Source organism: Spinacia oleracea, chromosome 1 (assembly GCF_020520425.1).
Source record: "Spinacia oleracea cultivar Varoflay chromosome 1, BTI_SOV_V1, whole genome shotgun sequence".
In the NCBI taxonomy this organism is placed as follows: Eukaryota; Viridiplantae; Streptophyta; class Magnoliopsida; order Caryophyllales; family Amaranthaceae; genus Spinacia; species Spinacia oleracea.
Genome location: NC_079487.1, coordinates 47105178 through 47120308, shown reverse-complemented (window position 1 = coordinate 47120308; position 15131 = coordinate 47105178).

Here is a 15131-nt window from a genome sequence, read left to right as displayed (position 1 = left end):
GCCTGATGATGTTGCCCTGCTCGATGATGCTGCCCTGTCGGACAGAACGAACGTAAGCTAACCTCGGGGGTTTAACCGAGGAAACCCCCTCCGATGCCTAAGTCAGCAAATGAGATAATGTTCTAGAGAGAGAAAGTAGAGAGGGTTAAGAATTGTACTTTATATTGAACGTGTCCGCAAATGAATGGGGACGGCAGTATTTATAGGCGTACTATTCAGTACTTCTTTGGCCTATTCAGATGTTGCCGCGTGTACGCTAGTGATGTACTTGTTTATTTGTCCTTTTGCTTAACGACGTATCTATGTTGTCGTCTAGCAGGTCGTTGCCCCGCAGACCTAAGGGTCTGCGCGGTTCTTGAGGACTTGTGGTACTTTCGATAGGTACTTCCTGCGGTTGCTTTGCTTGATCTGTCTTATCTGATGTCCGATGGTCTGCTGTGACATGAATGATCTGCTAGGTTACTTCTACTCCGTACAACTAGTCCCCAAGAGTAGGGCTGACTACTTGGAGTTAGACCTGCTCTTTCAGTGTTCTTTGGCTGCATCCTGTACAACTAGTCCCCAAGAGTAGGGCTGACTACTTGGAGTTAGACCTGCTCTTTCCGGTCATAACTTGCGCGATTGTCTGTACGTTTTTTTTTTTTTTTTTTTTTTTTTTTTTTTTTTTAAACCGTCGTGGTTTTACTGTAGTTAGCATTTGGAAGGAAAATAAACCGTCATGGTTTATTGCGCCCCACGTGTCCTTCATCCAGGTAGGTGACTTGAAGGGTCTTCAAATCTTGGCCGTTTAATTCTCCTTTTAAATACGGGTTTCAGTTACTTTCTTTTTCTCTCTCCTCTTTCTTACCTTCTTCATTTTCTTACTCTCCTCTAAGTTTACTTTGCTTTGAACTTAATTTCGCCATTTCCTGAGCACTCTAACTCCAAGTTCTTTGCTTTCTTGTGTTTTCGTATTATTCCGGTGATTTCGCATCCGCTGGTGGTGGTGTTTTCTTCTGAAATTGTCGAGATTTTCTGGGTTCGTGTTTTTCTTCGAGGGTTTCTAGTCCGCCATTGTTGAACCTTTTTCTTCGCCCTTCTCTTTTCCAGGTAATTCTTTTGCTTTTTCTTTGCTGCATTCTTTGGTTTTGCATGTACATTCAACTGTTTTAGTAATTTTTGTGGGTTTTTTGTGGTATGTGTTCTTTGAATAAAATGTGGGAGTGTTTGTGTTTTTTGGCTTCGCCATTTCTGCGTTTCTTGGAGTTTTTCGTCTTCTTCTTCCTTTTCTCTTCTCTTCTGTTTTTTTTTTTTTTGTTTTTTTTTTTTTTTTTTTTTTTTTTTTACATGTATATTTTTGTGTCGTTTTGCTCTTTTTTCTCTGTCGTTTTGCCTTGACTTTTCTCCTTCTACCCTTTGTTTATTCTTCTTTCTTTCTTCTTTTTTCTTTCAGTCAACATGTCTGATACCTCTGATAGTGCCAACCCTAGTAGCCCTGGGTATATGAGCGATTCCTCCGAGCCATATTCTCCTTCTTCCCCTTCCTCTGTCTCTTTACCCTCTGATGAAGAGGCTAGGACAGTAGCAGAGAATAGAACTAAGTCTATGCATGATGTTATCCCTCGTTCTGAGCCTGCGGTGATATCTATCTCCAGTGGGTCTTCCTCTGGGGGTGTGTCCCCCGTCGCTGGCAGGGCTACGCCTGTTGTGTCAGGGCCTACTCCTGCCTTTCGTCAACGTCTTAGAGAACTGCGCCATGAACATTTGGCCAGTGCGGTTCGATTGAACCCTCCCCCTAATGCCCCTATTGGGCTAGACATCCAACCCCTGGCCGAAGTAGCTTGGTTGGACAGTTTTGATCAACTAGACGGGCCTTTTATTGGGAGTACTTATGGGTCGTTGCATGTTTACCGCAGACGTTCTCCGATGGCAAGTGGTCCTAGCAGTGGTTGCGGCGACGCAGAGCATCATCCTGAGAATCCTATTCTCGAGGAGGTGGGGCTTCTCCGACCGTTTCCGTTGTATGTTGAGGAAGATCTGCCCGTTGGCTCCACTGAGAGTTATTTAGCTCCTGAAGTTTCATATGGTCCCTTAAACGCTGCGCCGGATGTGGATTGGCTCAAAGCAGCTCGTCAACATGATTATCCTGGTGTTGGAAGGGAGCTTTATGCTTTTCCCCCTGGATACGAGCTGGTTGTCCCTGCAGATGATGCTCGTATTACTGCTCCTCCCCCTGGTCATATTGGGTTGTATTCATATCATCTGGACTTTGGGCTGCGCTTTCCCTTGGATCCAACCTTGGCCAAATTTTTGAAGGCTTTTAATGTTTGCCTGGCGCAGCTTCATCCGTTTGCTATACGGACTTTGGTCTGCTACTTGTGGGTGGTGCGTTTCAAAGGCTTCCCTGAGACTCTCTCTTTGTGCAAACGACTGCACTGTATTCGAAGCAGTGATAATAAGGAAGGGAGCATTGGTTGGTTTACCACTTACACTGCTCGAGGCAAAATGACCTGCTTGGGCAACCCCACTGGGCAGAGGGATTGGAAGGGTCGATTCTTCTGGCTTCGAGTTCCCGCTGACTTTCCTTTGCCTCGTAGCTTTGTTCCTCCAAATGGCAAGATGGAGGGTGTGGAGGTTTTGGTTGGTCATAACTTGGAGGATGCTGCTTATGAGTGGTTCGACTCAGTGATTAAGCGCGACGCGAACGGAAAGGACGTCGGCCGTGCCCCTAAGAATTGGCTGCCTCAGTCGATGTATATTCTGCGGAATGATGTTCTTTCCGCTATGCACTTGTGCAACACTCATCCTCATGGTACATTTTTTTTTTTTTTTTTTTTTTTTTTTTTTTTTTTACTTAGCTTTTTTTTTATAGAACCCCTTGATATGAGCTCCCTGGGTTTAAATAACATCTTCTTATGTTTCCTTGTCCTGCTAGGTCGTCAACACCTTGATATGAGCTCCTTGGGTTTAGCTGCTGATGGAACCCCTCAGACTAACGAGCCAACTGAAGACCCCGCCAATGCTTATCGTACCATAGCTGATGTTGTTGGCGGACGCAGAGCAAGCTCTCGACGAACTGTTCGAGGGGGGAGTTCTGCTGCTAGTCGTACTGCTAGAGGTGGGGGCTCTGTGGCTAGCCGCACTAGCAGGGGGGGGGGGGGGCTCTGCAGGAATAACCGCTGGGGCGAGCACCTCAACGCCACGCTCTGCCCCTGTTTCTCGGGCTACCCCTTCTATATCTGCCTCTGCTCGGCGTGGTCAGACCACACGGGGAGGGGGTAATATTGCGGGCCAACGTCGGCCTCGTCCTGAGACGGAAAGCGTTTCTGTTGACGTTACGCGAACTGCTGCAGACCAATTGCAATCTGCTCATCCTGACCAAGTTGTGAATTCCTCTATCTCCGAGCAGGTGGAGATTGTGGCCGAGGAGCAGGACGTCCCTTTTGTGCAGCGCCCAGGTAAGCGCATTTGCACTGGGGAGAGTTCTCGCTCGCAGGAGCAGGCCCAAGCTTCTGCCCCTGCTAACCAAAGCACCGCTTCTCTTCCTACTTCATCTGCTGCTCTTGCTGCTTACTTGGAGGAGCAACTGAGGTTGCCTGAGTCCTCTGTTCCTGCTTTTGTGAATATTAGGAACGGGGAATTTTTGGAGAAGGAGGCCATTGATGTTCGCCCTGCGGTGAACCCTGAGTTGGCTGCCTGTTTCTCCCCTGCGCCGATTAGCGATGACATCTTCGCTCCTCACTGGGATGTTAGAGCTAACGAGTCTTTGTATGCCAGCTTCCCAGAGAAAGGCGGAACGTTGGCATACCGGATGCTGAAGGGGTTAACACTGCCAGCTGACCGCCCCCTTGAGCGTGTTTACACCCCTGGGGCTAATGCCTGCCAGAAAGTGCTAGAGGTAAGAAGCTTTTGAATCTATGCTGTTTTTATACTTAGCCATTTTTTGCATGTTTTTGTACTTAGCCATTTTTTGCATGTTTTTGTACTTAGCCATTTTTTGCATGTTTTTGTACTTAGCCATTTATTTTTTATTACTTGCAGGCTGGGGTTGCTGTGAAGGAGCTCTGTGACTTCTTTTTCTTCTATCAGAGGAAGCATGATGAACATCTTGCTCTTCTTGAAGAAAAGGACAGGCAGATCCGAGACCTGACCTTGGAAAACGAAAGAGCATCCTCCTCCCTCACTATTGCCAATGCCAATGTTCAGACGATATCTGTCGAAAGAGACAACTTGGCTAGTGAGGTTGTAGCTCTGCGTCTAACTGGGGAGAATTTAGCTAAAGCTCAGGCGGAGGTGGAGGCGGAGAGGAAACGCACTGAGGATTTGGCGGGGCAGCTAAGCTTTGTTGAGCAGAGGCATGCTGATGAGCTGGCAGAACTTCGCCTTTCTGTGCAGAAGGAGGTGGCTGCTGCTGTGCGAGAATTTTGTCGCTCTGACGCTCAGTATGCCCTTCTAACGCAGAGGTATGATGGCGGGTGGAAAGCGGCCTCTCTCATAATCAAGCACAAATATCCGCAGTTTGATTGGAGTTTAATCGAAGAGGACTGGCTTGCTGGCCTACACCTTACCATTCTTAAAGAACTGCGGGAGGCTGAAGCTGTTGAGGGTCATGCCGTAGAGCCTAGTGATGTGCCCGACTTCTGCGTCGAGAACATTCACCCTGGAGATTTGCCTTTCTCAGATGAAGATGATGTTGCAGGCAATGACGAATAATGGGTGTGGCGGCTATCCCCCTGTTCTTCTTGTGTGACTGGGCCTGTTATGTAATAGTTTAGTTTTTTAAACAATATTATTTAGGGTTTGCCCTGTTGGGTGGTGGCGTTTGTGCCATTCTGTTTTTGGAACAATTTACAGTTAGTTTATTTCTGCCTTTCTTCTCAGATATTCTTGAGCTGGGCTGGTGTATTTACTGCCCAGAGCCATTTTGTAGGGCTGTACTTTATTTGTTTCCTTGGTTTTTAATGAAGGTATAGCCGCCGGCATTTGATATGCGTGTTTTTTCTAGGTACTTAGCCAATTTTTGATATCTTGTTTGTCTTTTGGAAGTTCTAGCCTTGATCAAAGTCAAGCTTTATAGCATGTTTTATTACTATCTCCCCTTCTGAATTGTCTTGGCTTTTGCCAAGGCAAACTTAGGGACTGCTCTGTGACATTTGTGCGGTATTCTAGCTAGCCTTTTGAGCTACCTTCAACCTTGAATTGCTTTGGCTTTGGTCAAGGCAAAAACTCGGAAATTGTTTTGCGTATTTTAAATAGGCTTTTTGGGCTGCTTCCAATTTTGAATTGCCTTGGTTTTAGCCAAGGCAAAACTCAGAAATTGCTCTGCGATATTCTAACTAGCCTTTTGGGCTGTTTCCAATTTTGAATTGTCTTGGTTCTAGCCAAGGCAAAACTCGGAAATTGCTCTGCGATATTCTAACTAGCCTTTTGGGCTGTTTCCAATTTTGAATTGTCTTGGTTCTAGCCAAGGCAAAACTCGGAAATTGCTCTGCGATATTCTAACTAGCCTTTTGGGCTGTTTCCAATTTTGAATTGTCTTGGTTCTAGCCAAGGCAAAACTCGGAAATTGCTCTGCGATATTCTAACTAGCCTTTTGGGCTGTTTCCAATTTTGAATTGTCTTGGTTCTAGCCAAGGCAAAACTCAGAAATTGCTCTGCGATATTCTAACTTAGAAATTCATCATGACACTGTTCTTCAGCTGACTTGAGTGATCAAGTCAAGTCATCTGTTGAATGTGTGTATCATGACGTATTTCTAAGTTACGTCGTGCTTTGCTTATTACTTTATCTTTTCTTGGAACCGCCAAGCTCATTTTATTATATGTATTCTGTAAGAAGGAGTACAAAGAGGGATAATTTTGGCTTATCCTGCCTTATCATTATATAGGTCATCTGTACTAAACATAGTATTTTTTGAGCATGTTGGCGTTCCAACTATTCTTTAGCTCTTTTCCATCCATTGTCATAAGATGATATGAGCCAGGGGCTATCTCCCTTGTGATCTGGTATGGTCCTTCCCAATTTGCAGTGAATTTCCCCTCTGCCTTGCCCTTTCCTGTAGCTGCTGTTCGTCTAAGTACCAGGTCTCCCACATGCATAGGCCTGTGCTTGACTCTTTTATTGTAAGCTCTGCTCATTCTCTCTTTGTTTGCTGTGAGCCTCAGCTCTGCTAGCAACCTTACCTCTGGCAGAAGGTCTAACGATTCCCTCATGAGTTGTTCATTAGTGCTTTCATCATAGTACTGCACTCTGAAACTGGGCAGGCCAACCTCCACCGGTAATACTGCTTCTGCTCCAAAGGCTAACTTGTAGGGACTTTCTCCTGTCGCCTCCTTCTCAGTTGTTCTATTGGACCACAAAATTTCTGGTATGAGGTCTGCCCATGCACCCTTAAAATCCTCTATTTTCTTTCGCAGAGCTCCAAGGATTTGTTTGTTCGCCGCCTCGGCCTGTCCGTTGCTCTGTGGGTGGCATACTGATGCGTAAGCAAATTTGATTCTTAGCTCTGCGCAATAATCTTTCACCGGTGTGCAATCGAATTGTGTCCCGTGATCAAAGACCAGACTTTCTGGGATGCCAAATCTTGTGATGATGTTTCTCCAGATGAAGTCTTTCATTCGTTTCGCTGTTATGCTTTTTGTGGGCTCTGCTTCTATCCATTTGGTGAAATAATCCACCGCCACGATCAAGTATCTTCTTCCTCCACTCGCAGCTGTAAACGGACCTAGGATGTCCATTCCCCACTGAGCGAATGGTATGGGATTGACGATTGGTTGCAGATCATTTGAGGGCTGATTGATTACTGGAGCGAATTTCTGGCATTTGTCGCATTTCTTCACGTATGATTGCGAGTCACTCACCATAGTTGGCCAATAGTATCCTGCTCTGAGGGCTTTCAAAGCTAGTGTTCTACCCCCAATATGATTACCGCATATGCCCTCATGAATTTCTTCAATGATTCTCTGTGATTCCTCTGTTGAGACGCATCTCAGCAGGGGTAGGGAGAAGGATTTTTTGTACAATCTGCCCTGGTAGATCACAAACCAGTGTTCATTTCGCTTTATCTTCTTCTGTTCTGGCTCTGTTGTAGGGAGACCCCTGCCAAGCTTGTACGATACTATACTGTCGTACCACTGAGGCTCTGTGCTGATGGCGTTTACCATGGGCCTCTTATCGATACTCTTCTCTTCTTGTACTTCCACCATCACTGTTCTTTCCAGGTCTTGCAGCGAAGAGCTTGCTAATTTTGAGAGAGCATCTGCTTGGCTATTCTCTGCCCTGGGGACCAACTGGATCTCGAAGCTTTCCAACTGGGCTACTGCTTCTTTCATCAGTGCCAGATACCTCTGCATGGACGGTTCTCGAGCTTCATACTCGCCTTTATACTGACTGGCCACTAACTGGGAATCTGTTTTCAACACGATTTTCTTAGCATCCGCTGCCTTGCACATTTGAATGCCTGCGATCGCTGCTTCGTACTCTGCTTCATTATTTGAGGCTTTGAATTTGAATTTTATGGCATATTCAAAGACATTACCTTCTGGTGAAGTCATTATAATGCCTGCTCCTGACCCTGTTACCGCGGCTGAGCCATCTACATATATCTGCCAGGTCCCCAGAGGTTCTTCTTCTTCTTCGTACGATGCCTCAGCTATGAAGTCTGCTAATGCCTGTGCCTTTATGGCCGTTCTTGGCCTGTATTCAATATCGTACTCTGAGAGTTCTACCGCCCATTTCAGCAATCTGCCTGAGGTATCCAGCCTTCGCAATGATTTCTCCAAAGGCTGATTTGTTAATACTTGTACCTTGTGAGCGTCGAAATATGGTTTCAGGTTCCTGGCAGCTATCATAATTGCGAAGGCCATTTTTTCGATCAGTGGGTACCTCTGCTCTGCGGGGTTGAGAATGTGACTGACGAAATATACTGGTTGTTGGGCTTTGTCCTTTTCCACTATTAAGGCTGCTGCTACAGTCTTTTTGGAGGCCGAGATGTACAACTGCAAAACATCTCCTACTTCTGGTCTGGCTATTGTTGGGAGGCTCTTTAGGTGATTCTTTACCTCTGCGAATGCCTTTTTTTGCTCTGCTTCCCACTTGAATGTTTTGTTGCCTTTCAGTACCTGAAAAAATGGGAGGGATCTATCTGCAGATTTACTGATAAAACGAGTGAGTGCTGCCATCTTTCCCGTTAATCTCTGCACATCTCGTATGTTCTTTGGCTCTGGCAAGTTGAGTATGGCCTCCACCTTCTCGGGGTTGGCATCTATTCCCCTTTCACTGACCAGAAATCCCAGGAACTTTCCTGACTTAACACCGAACACACATTTCTTTGGGTTTAGTTTCATGCCGTACTGTCTCAACGTAGCAAATGTTTCTCGCAGGTCTGCGATGTGATTGGCCTCTTTTTTGCTCTTGACTATGGAATCATCCACATATACTTCCACATTCCGGCCCTTTTGCTGTGCGAATATCTTATCTACAAGCTTTTGGTAGGTTGCACCCGCATTTTTCAGGCCGAATGGCATAGCTTTGTAGTTATAAACTCCAGCGTCTGTGATGAAAGCAGCTTTCTTACGATCTGATTCGAGTAAACTGATCTGATGGTAGCCGGAAAATGCATCCATGAAACTCAAGAGAGCGTGCCCACTGGTGGAATCAACCAGCTGGTCTATTCTGGGCAATGGGTAACAGTCCTTCGGACAGGCCTTGTTTAGGTCCGTGAAGTCTACACACATCCTCCATTGACCGTTTGCTTTCTTTACCATCACAACGTTAGCCAGCCATTCTGGGTAATCACACTCTTCTATGAACTTGGCTGCTAGCAATTTGTTGATTTCTTCTTGGATGGCCACATTCTTCTCTGTCGAAAAATTTCTTTTCTTCTGTTTCACTGGCCTAACTTCTCTGCTGACATTCAGTCTATGGACCATGACACTGGGGTCAATCCCTGGCATTTCATCCGCTGAGAAAGCAAATATGTCTGCGTGCTCTCTCAGCAGACCGATGAGGTTCACTCTGAGGGATAGGTCTACGTCTGTGCCAATTCGAACTGTCCGATCTGTCAACCCTTCCTCTAATTCTATCTCCTCAGTTTCGTCAGTTGGCGTGGGTTCCAACAGACCTTCCTCCCGATGCTCGAAGTTTTCCATGCTTAACAACTTGTCTTTTTTGCGCTCTGCTCTCTTTCTTTTTCGAGATTGGGGAAGTTCTTCTTCTGCTAGTGGTGGGGGTCTGGGTGGTTGTTTTAGCGCAGTGTGGTAGCACTTCTTGGCCTGCTCCTGACTGCCTTTTACCTTGGCTGAGCGGCCATCATTTGTCGTATACATCATGGTAAGGTGATAAGTGGAGACTACAGCCCCTGCGTCATGGATGAATGGTCTGCCAAGAATGACGTTGTAGGCTGCGGGGACTTTCACAATCATGAAGTCTACCATGATATCCTTGATATCCTTCCCTTGGCCAATCTGCACCGGCAAACTGACTATCCCCTCTGGTATGACTGTGGCTCCTGTGAATCCGATTACTGGGTAATTGACTGATCTTACATATTTCTCATCAATTTGCAACTCTTGGAAAGCAGGCCAGAACAGGATATTCGCAGAGCTACCTCCGTCTATCAGAATACGGTGGATTTTTCTGTTTGCTACATTCAGGGCTAGTACCATGGGGTCGTCATGGGGGTATATTATGCCTTTACAGTCCTCCTCTGTGAAAGTGCACTGCGGGATTTTTGGAGGGGCGGGCCACCTGCCAGAATTATGGTAATTAACCTGGTGCTTGAATTCGCTCACACTGGCCTTGGCCCCGCTAACGGTGGTTCCCGCGTAAACTGGCCCTCCTGTTATGACCAAAATGTCGCCCATTCTCTTTTGGTCTGCTGGGTAGCTCTGCTTGGGTTCCGCCTTCTTATTGTCGGACCTATTATCATTATCTCTGTTCTCATAGGTCCTGCTATACGAGCTTTTTGCTTTGAATTGAGTCAAGTATCCCCTTCGGATCAGATCTTCGATATTATCCTTCAAATGAGTGCACTCTTCTGTGAGGTGGCCATGGTCCCTGTGAAAGTCACAGTACTTTTTTGGGTCCCTGTACTTGTTGTACATTTTGGGAGGTCTCTGCCACTTCTCGTCCTCTTTGCTGATGGAAAAAATTTGAGTTCTGGATGCCACTAAGGGGGTATACTCATTAAACTTCCCCCTTTTCTCAGTTTTAAACTCGTTACCTTTGCCTCTGCCTGGTCCCTGCCAGTCTCTTCTTGGCTGTGGGTTTTCTCTTCTGTCTGAGTATTCTTTTTTGTATGGCTCTTTCTTGCTCTGACTACCGTAATTGTTCTCACTTGCCACATATCGACGTGAGGTTGCTCTGCCAATTTCTTCACTCTTTATAAATTCATTTGCCTTTCCCAGCACCTCTGCGAGGGTTGTGAATGATTTTCTGCCCAGATAACTCTTGAACTCTCCATCCCACAGACCAGTCATCATGGCCAGGACTGCCACCTCTTGCTGCAACTTGGGTATATTCGACGCCTCCATATTGAATCTGGATATGTATTCCCTCAGAGATTCCTGAGGCCCCTGGATGACTGACATCAGCTCCCCTGTCATCCTTTCTCTGGCAATGTTTGCCACGTATTGGGTGCGAAACAAGATAGCTAGCTGCCGGAAAGATGTTATGGTGCCTTTGGGTATTTTACCAAACCAGCTCTGTGCCATCCCCTCTAGAGTGGAAGGAAAGACCTTACACCACATAGAGTCTGTATTGGTATATAGCATCATATGTCCCCCAAAGGCAGAGAGGTGATTCGCTGGGTCTGTCTTTCCGGAGTATTTGCAGGTGGGCATTTTTATCTTCTCCATTCTTTCAGAGAGTATTTCATCGCAGAAGGGAGAATTATCAGGTTTAACTATTGCTCGGATGGGATTGGGCATACCTGACACGGAGTGGTGTCTTTGACTGGGTGCTTGCTCAGTCCTTGCCCGGGGTTGAGCTCTGCTTGGTGTGATACTCTCTGCTTCATACTCTTGATTGTCAGCCCCTTCCATGTCCTGCTGCAGATTCCTCCTCCAAACATTCGGACTATGCTGGGGTCTGGGACGTTTTCTCCTCTGTTCAACCTCAACCTCTGGGGCTGTTCTCATGACCTGGGCTTGTGGGGTTGTTTGAGTAAGGAATGTCAGGACTTCTATTGCTGTGCGCATCTGGTCGGGTGAGAACTGTGCCCCCAATCGTGCTAGTGAAGCACTGGTTGGAATTGGGATACCCTGGCCCTGGCTAGGGGTTGCCATAGCTCTGGGTTGTGGTGTCTCTCTTGGCGGACCAAGACTCTGAGGCATGCCGAATAAGGGTACATTTGTGGTTCTCTGGTTGTTTTTTGAGGTGGGTGGTTCTATCTGCTGAATTATCGGTTCGCTTGACTCAGTCATTGCGTGAGAGGGTAGGTCTTTTAGAAGCAAGGTCTGGGAATTCCCCCTCCTTCTAGCGCCACTTGTTCCGGGTGTGGAACTGGGGGAGCCCTGCCTGATGATGTTGCCCTGCTCGATGATGCTGCCCTGTCGGACAGAACGAACGTAAGCTAACCTCGGGGGTTTAACCGAGGAAACCCCCTCCGATGCCTAAGTCAGCAAATGAGATAATGTTCTAGAGAGAGAAAGTAGAGAGGGTTAAGAATTGTACTTTATATTGAACGTGTCCGCAAATGAATGGGGACGGCAGTATTTATAGGCGTACTATTCAGTACTTTGGCCTATTCAGATGTTGCCGCGTGTACGCTAGTGATGTACTTGTTTATTTGTCCTTTTGCTTAACGACGTATCTATGTTGTCGTCTAGCAGGTCGTTGCCCCGCAGACCTAAGGGTCTGCGCGGTTCTTGAGGACTTGTGGTACTTTCGATAGGTACTTCCTGCGGTTGCTTTGCTTGATCTGTCTTATCTGATGTCCGATGGTCTGCTGTGACATGAATGATCTGCTAGGTTACTTCTACTCCGTACAACTAGTCCCCAAGAGTAGGGCTGACTACTTGGAGTTAGACCTGCTCTTTCAGTGTTCTTTGGCTGCATCCTGTACACCTAGGAAGTTTTTTTCACATGTAATTTCATTTTCTAGGGAATACTCCGTACATAATTTTGTTTGGTTGAGCATGAGAATCACTTTCAGGGGGATCTAGCTCATCTGGGTAAGTAGATTCTTCTCTCCGTTCAAATTCGTTTGTGTTTCCAATTTTCACTTCTCATGTCCTCTTTTATCAACTAAACAAGCGCTAAATCACTACTCCGTAGTAAGAACTGCGAGTACACAACCGTCCAAAAAAATCCCCAGCCCCATGAAAACTAAACATATCCTAATAAAGTTGATACTTCTCTCTCTAAACGGAGAGACCTTCCCTCTATATCTCTAGAGCTTCTCAACTATCCGCCTCAATACCAACTCAATTACAATCCCCAACCACCTCACCATAACCCTACTGTAACCCAACCCCAAATACTAAGCCGTACTGTTTCAAGGACCCAAACACAAAAAAAAAAAAATTGAGAATAAAATTACCCACTTTAAATGCAACAAAATTACACTTGAACTAAGTCGGATTTGATGATGCGAGCGTGTGCACCATTATCACTGTGCATCGAGATCAAAACGACAGACGCTGTACACAAAATTCACGTGTTCAATTAAATTCCGAGAAAAAAAGAAAAATTGTCGTTGAACAAAATAACAATGAAGGATTTGTTCTACAGCTTTATTTTTCACGTTTTTATTTTATCCTCTGTTGTTTTCGCTTATTTTTGCGGGTATATATTTTTCTGGGTTTCATTTTTTGAATTCAGAAATGTTAAGAGAAGAGACAAAGTGCGAACAAGGTGTTGTTAATTGGTTTTTAGAGAGAGAAGTACGTAATGGAAAATTCGCAAAAATATGTTGATTTTCCTGCTTCAACGTCAAATTCAATGCAGGTATGGGCTGGGTTCGGGAGAATAGCGTAAGGACTGATGATTTGGTTATGAGAGGGGCTTCCTCAGGAATTAAAGATACGCCTTTACAAGCCGAAACTTTGGCCTGCCTCTATGGTAGGAGATGGTCTCATTAGGCTAATATGAAAAATGTCACAATTCTAACTGACTCTCAGCAGTTGGTGCAAATGCTTGTGAAGGAAGATTCTCAGGATATGCAGATTCGTTGGACCTTGGAAGAAATAAGAACTCTAGGTAAGACTTTCTCCTGGTGTAGTGTTCTCAAGGTGGAAAGGGTGCGGGTGGAACGAGCTCACGATCTGACAACTGGAACAACACGAGATTTAATTTGCTTTTCTCATTTCCCGTAGTATGTTTTGTTTAGTTAGCACTTGTAAAAAAAAGCATCAAATTCAATTGATTTTTCTTCTTCAAATTTGAATTCTGCAGCTGATTATCTTTTGAAAGGTAATTTTTCAATTTTGTAATAACGAATTGCATGATTTTGATGAATTTGATTTTGTAATAATAGTGATTTTGATGATTCTATTGACTTTTATTTATGCTTGATTTTGAAGATTTTTTATGATGCAATTACGCATTGTTTTTGTTAATTGTCCTTTTTATTACATTTGTTTTGATGAAATTGATTATGTAATAATACGTATATTTAAAGGATATACGTTTTATTTGCAGAAAAGAACAATTGAACGTATTTAACGAGCATATGCTCGCATTAAAAGAACAATTTCAATTTACGTTTTTGTTGTGTTTTTTTCGTATTATTTTTTAATTCTTTTGATTGTGTTATTTTTCTGATTATTATGTTATGTTATAACTTTTCAGACATCATGAATAATGTGCTTGATAATTCAGAACAAAATGATGTAAATGATGATTGAAAATCATTTGTTGTTGTGGGCCAAGGTACTTGACTTTGTTTTAGCCTGTTTATATGTTCCTTTACTCTTTCCATTTATTCTTTTAATAATATTTTGTTAATAACAACATTGTTCTTCTAACTTTTTTTTGGTTATGTTCATTGTATTTTTTATTATTCATGCAGATTTTGAAGAACCAGTTTCACTAGAGAGTAGTGTAGTTAAGGATGACAGTGAGGCGTATGAGTTATACAATAGTCTTGCTTTTAGGAATAGTTTTAGTACTTGGAAGGGGAAAAAAGATCATAGAAATGGTACGAAAATAGTCCCGCAACGGTTTTTTTTTTTTTGTGCATATGAGGGGTTCAAAAATGTTGATGAGGTTGTGCCAAAGTCTTATAAAAAAAAATTGATATGAGAATTGGATGCAAGGCATCAGTTCAGTTTGATGTTGATAAGAAAACCGAAGTGTATGTTCTTTCTAAACACTATCGTGTGGATAACCATTCAATGGTTCCTGCTAATAAGAGATATCTTATTAGGTCACATATGCATATTTCAAAAGAACACTTAGCTTTTCTTACTACTTTTACTTGTGGTGGTACTAAGCTTGCTGATATTTTTAGAGCAATGAGGAAAGAAGTAGGCGGTGAGGCTCATTTGAGATTCACTGTTCCCGATTCTTATGATGTTGTTACAGCGGAGAAAAAGACGAAGTTAGATGGTTGTGATTCAAATCAGTAGATCAAATGGTTTTTCTATGAGACAAGCAAATGAACACGACTTCTATTATGATTCTCGCCTTAATGAATCTGATCAGTTGAACAGCTCTTTTGGGAAAGATGGAAGATTGTGGTCCGATTATAAAGCCTTTTGGGATCTATTGATTCATGATATAACTTATCGTACTAATAAATACGATATGATTTGTGGCCCTTTTATTGAAATGAATCTTCACACGCAAAATATCATGTTTGGTATTGGTTTTTTATTAGATGAGAAGGCAAATACTTTTGAGTGACTTTTTAATTCTTTTCTGACTTCTATGGGATGGAAGCAACCTGTGACCATCATGACTTACCCACACACAGACGCGAGCAGTGCTCGCATGCTGCACGCGTGTACGCTTGCACACTGCAACCAGTGACGTATCCAAAATTTTGAAACAGGGTAGACACATTTAAAGAAGTAAGACATACAAAATTTATTAAATGACGTAAAAATCAATCTAACAAGTTTAGAGTTCAAATCAATAAAATAAACTAATATTTAATTTTTACACAAAAAAGTTTTTGGTTTGATCAAACTTACAATTCTAGTCGGGTC